This window comes from Lissotriton helveticus, chromosome 1_2, assembly GCF_964261635.1.
Source record: "Lissotriton helveticus chromosome 1_2, aLisHel1.1, whole genome shotgun sequence".
Lineage (NCBI taxonomy): Eukaryota > Metazoa > Chordata > Amphibia > Caudata > Salamandridae > Lissotriton > Lissotriton helveticus.
In genome coordinates this window covers 337,452,359-337,457,476 of record NC_136058.1, presented here as the reverse complement: position 1 = coordinate 337,457,476, position 5,118 = coordinate 337,452,359, and the positions used below count along the sequence as shown (strand labels likewise).

The 5,118-nt window shown below is 55.0% G+C and overlaps 2 non-coding genes across 2 annotated transcripts; both read right to left on the bottom strand.

Moving 5' to 3' along the window:
* Window positions 1-32: 32 nt before the first annotated feature.
* LOC144808284 (5.8S ribosomal RNA) lies at window positions 33-186 on the bottom strand. Its single transcript, XR_013606794.1, has one exon. It is a non-coding gene; the product is annotated as a 5.8S ribosomal RNA (ribosomal RNA).
* Window positions 187-3,651: 3,465 nt separating this feature from the next.
* TRNAD-GUC (transfer RNA aspartic acid (anticodon GUC)) lies at window positions 3,652-3,723 on the bottom strand. Its single transcript has one exon. It is a non-coding gene; the product is annotated as a tRNA-Asp (tRNA).
* Between the last annotated feature and the right edge of the window lie 1,395 nt (window positions 3,724-5,118).

Below are 5,118 nucleotides of genomic sequence, written 5' to 3'. Positions count from 1 at the left end.
CCGGGGAAGCCCCGGGGCGATTGACGATCGAGCGACCCTCAGACAGGCGTAGCCCCGGGAGGAACCCGGGGCCGCAAGGTGCGTTCGAAGTGTCGATGATCAATGTGTCCTGCAATTCACACTAATTCTCGCAGCTAGCTGCGTTCTTCATCGACGCGCGAGCCGAGTGATCCACCGCCAAGAGTCACAGGCAACTTTTCCAAAACGTTCACCCACCTGCCGGAGCAGGAGAGGCGGGAGGAAGGCGACGCCGTCGGACGCAGCTGGGGCTCCCAAGCCCGGAGGTGCATGGGACACCTCCCCGGTCCCTCCGGACCCCGTCCCGGGCACCCTGCCACGCAGCAGGACCAAGGACAGAGCCCGGGGTGGGGAGGCCGCCCTCCCCCGGGCCCCTAGGGGCCCCGGACCGAGCTCCTGAACACAGACAAGCAAGGGGAGGCTCCCCGGGCACAACGGAACCCCTTCCTAGGCCCTTGGCAGTGCGGTAGGCTGGGAGACAGGGACCAGGGCCGGAGCACCCGACCCGGGGCCCGGCTGGGCCCCTGGACCCAGCCGGGGCTCCCAAGCCCGGAGGCGCATGGGACGCCTCCCCGGACCCATGGAGCCCGTCCTGGGCATTGAGCCATGCCGTTGGCCTGGAAATGGGTGCCCCCGGACGCCCGGGGGAGGACTGCCCGGTACCCATGGAGCCCTTCCCGGGTACTTTGCAACGCCGTTGGCCTCCTGGAGATGGGTGCCCCGAACGCCCGGGGGGCGGGCTGCCCGGGACCCGTGGAGCCCGTCCTGGCCACTCTGACCTGCTGTTGGCCCGGGGGAGGACTGCCCGGGACCCGTGGAGCCCGTCCTGGGCACTCTGACAAGCTGTTGGCCCGGGGAAGGGAGCCCCAGACGACCGGGACCCGTGGAGCCCGTCCTTGGCACTCTGACAAGCCGTTGGCCCGGGGAAGGGAGCCCCAGACGACCGGGACCTGTGGAGCCCGTCCTGGGCACTCCTGTATGCCGTTGGCCCGGGGAAGGGAGCCCCGGACGTCCGGGACCCATGGAGCCAGTCCTGGGCACTCTGAAATGCTTTGGCCCGGGGAAGGGAGCCCCGGACACCCGGGGGAGGACTGCCCGGGACCCGTGGAACTCGTCCTGGGCACTCTGACATGCCGCTGGCCCGGGGAACGGTGCCCCGGACGCCCGGGGCCCGTGGAGCCCGTCCTGGGCACTCTGACAAGCCGTTGGCCCGGGGAAGGGAGCCCTGGACGCCCGGGACCCGTGGAGCCCGTCCTGGGCACTCTGAAATGCTTTGGCCCGGGGAAGGGAGCCCCGGACCCCCGGGGGAGGACTGCCCGGGACCCGTGGAACTGGTCCTGGGCCCTCTGACATGCCGCTGGCCCGGGGAAGGGTGCCCCGGATGACCGGGGCCCGTGGAGCCCGTCCTGGGCACTCTGACATGCCGCTGGCCCGGGGAAGGGAGCCCCGGATGCCCGGGGCTCGTGGAGCCCGTCCTGGGCACTCTGACAAGCCGTTGGCCCGGGGAAAGGGAGCCCCGGACGCCCGGGACCCGTGGAGCCCGACCTGGGCACTCTGCCATACCGTCAGCCTAGATGGAGCCCCGGACGCCCAGGGGACGAATGCCCTGGACGCATGGAGCCCGTCCTGGGCACTTTTCCATGCATTTGGCCTGGAGCCCCCAGGCACCCAGGGGAGGACCACCGTGAAAACCATGTAGCCCGACCTGGGCACTCTTCCATACCGTCAGCCTGGATGGAGCCCCGGACGCCCGGGGGACGACTGCCCAGGAGCCATGGAGCCCGTCCTGGGCAATTTGACATGCAGTTGGCCGGGAGGAAGTAAGCCCCGGGTGGCCTAGGGAGGTGTTGCCCAGGCTTAGCCCATCTGGTCCCCATGGCAGAGAACCACCAGCCTCGGAGGGGTGTCCGGGCGCTCCCTTCTCCCTAGTAATCCGGAGGAAAATTACCCCCTTTTCTTGTAATCTGTGCACGCGAGGTGACAGAGGGGACCCAAGGCGCGAATGTACCCGACCTCCTAGAGCCCTCGCTGGGATCCGGGCGGCGAATGGCACCTCATCGGGACTTCCAGGGAAGTTCGGCCATCTGGTCGCCCCATAGGAAAGCGTTGCGGGCGACCAGATGCCCGAGGGGATCCGGGCGACCAGATGGCCAAGGGAATCTGGGCGATCAGATGGCTGGACACGGAAGTGAAGCCGCCTGGACTCTCCCAACCCTGTCCCCGTCCCCGTCCCGGGACGAATGCCCGGGACGCATGGAGCCCGTCCTGGGCACTTTTCCATGCCATTGGCCTGGAGCGCCCCGACACCCAGGGGAGGACCACCCTGAAAACCATGGAGCCCGACTCGGGCACTCTCCCATGCCGTCAGCCTGGATGGAGCCCCGTACGCCCGGGGGACGAATGCCCGGGACGCATGGAGGCCGTCCTGGGCACTTTTCCATGCCATTGCCCTGGAGCGCCCCGACACCCAGGGGAGGACCACCCTGAAAACTATGGAGCCCGACCCGGGCACTCTGCCATGCTGTCAGCCTGGATGGAGCCCCGGACGCCCGGGGGACGAAGGCCCGGGACGCATGGAGCCCGTCCCGGGCACTCTGCCATGCCGTAGGCCTGGATGGAGCCCCGGACGCCCGGGGGACGACTGTCCAAGAGCCATGGAGCCCATCCCGGGCACTCTGCCATGCCGTCCCGACAAATTCGTATGGACTCCTAACCTTCCGACACGGATCGGAATCGAGCCCTTTCTGACCCAGCAGATTTTTGGTTGATTTGCTATATACTTTACGAACGATTTTATGGGGGCCGATTCCGATCCGGTACGTAAAAGCACATCCGACCGACATGTCGGACAACCACGTACACCCAGGGGATAGGACTGCCCGGGTCACATGGACCCCGTCCTGGGCACTCTGATCTGCCGCCGGCGCCGGGGATCGAACCGTGATCACCAGATGGGGATATCCCAAAAATCTGGCATGGATGCGGCCCGCCAGGACAGGTTTGGGCACCCCTGAGTTAAACAGTGCTCACCTCCTTGGGGTTAAGGCATACCCTCGATCAATTCACAGTATTGTAATAGGCAGATTTGCTGCTTTTGGTTAGGACAAGTAATCTTTGTTCCTAAATATTACAATACAGAAATTCCTAGCCAAAAACAATCAGTATTATCAAGAAATTATTTCATTGAAATAAATATCTATCTATCCATCTGTCTATCTAGCTATCTTTCTAACTATCAATATATATATTTATATATATATATTTATCTATATAATCAGCTCACTTTACCATTTGCAGCTTATAACTATTAGCCACCAGGGGTCACTACTAACCAAAAGCAGTCATTCTACTTGTAAATTGTGCCAATCGAGTGGAACAGCAGCCTAGGATTCACCACTGCTTCATCTCATTTTCCAAGAGAATGCAGATGTAAACTAAGTTTGATGGTACGCCTGTGCATATTGAAATATTCAGAGCATATTATGAATTTCAGTTAACACATCAGTAAGCATTTTGTCCATCGGTGAATTCAACCTTTTTTCTCAATCGGAATAGGCAAGGATAATGACAGATATACTTTACAATGTTAGAAAGTACATCATTTTATTTAATTGTGTGAATAAAAGGAATCGCCTCCCCGTCGGGGAATTGAACCCCGGTCTCCCGCGTGACAGGCGGGGATACAGACCACTATACTAACGAGGACTTATTGGCATCAGTTAAAGAGTGCTCACCTCCTTGGGGTTAAGGCATACCCTTGATCAATTCACAGTATTGTAATAGGCAAATTTGCTGCTTTTGGTTAGGACAAGTCATCTTTTTTCCTAAATATTACAATACAGAAATTCCTAGCCAAAAACAATCAGTTTTATCAAGAAATTATTTCATTGAAATAAATATCTATCTATCGATCTGTCTATCTGGCTATCTTTCTAACTATCAATATATATATTTATATATATATATATATAATCAGCTCACTTTACCATTTGCAGCTTATAACTATTAGCCACCAGGGGTCACTACTAACCAAAAGCAGTCATTCTACTTGTAAATTGTGCCAATCGAGTGGAACAGCAGACTAGGATTCACCACTGCTTCATCTCATTTTCCAAGAGAATGCAGATGTAAAGTGTTTTTGATGGTACGCCTGTGCATATTGAAATATTCAGAGCATATTCTGAATTTCAGTTAACACATCAGTAAGCATTTTGTCCATCGGTGAATTCAACCTTTTTTCTCAATTGGAATAGGCAAGGATAATGACAGATATATTTTACAATGTTAGAAAGTACATCATTTTATTTAATTGTGTGAATAAAAGGAATCACCTCCCCGTCGGGGAAATGAACCCCGGTCTCCCGCGTGACAGGCGGGGATACTGACCACTATACTAACGAGGACTTATTGGCATCAGTTAAACAGTGCTCACCTCCTTGGGGTTAAGGCATACCCTCGATCAATTCACAGTATTGTAATTGGCAGATTTGCTGCTTTTCGTTAGGACAAGTAATCTTTTTTCCTAAATATTACAATACAGAAATTCCTAGCCCAAAACAATCAGTTTTATCAAGAAATTATTTCATTGAAATAAATATCTATCTATCGATCTGTCTATCTGGCTATCTTTCTAACTATCAATATATATATTTATATATATATATATATATATATATATATATATATATATATTACCTACTGGCGGTCGCCAGTAGGTATATATAGTTAGGATTTTTTCTCTATGGGTTTTTTGAAAATTCTATGTCTAATAACTTTGGCGTTTGTGGACGGAATTGGCTGAAATTTTCTGGAAAATGGAACATTTTGTTTCTGAGCAGCCACTGGAAATTTGGGGGGAGTTGGTCCAGGGGGGGCCGAGAAAAAAGGGGGGTCCCAAAACGTGTTTTTAACATTGAGTTTTCCATAGGGCGGTTAGCCTCACTTTTAGCCCGAACGGCTGAATGGATTTGCACGAAACTTGGCAAAATTGTAGGGACTGGTAGCCCGATGTGCCTTTTCTAGGTCTCAATATATGTGCTTCAGTGGATTTTGAGAAATTAACGTTCAAAAAAAGATATATATCTGTAACAGCGGACCAGG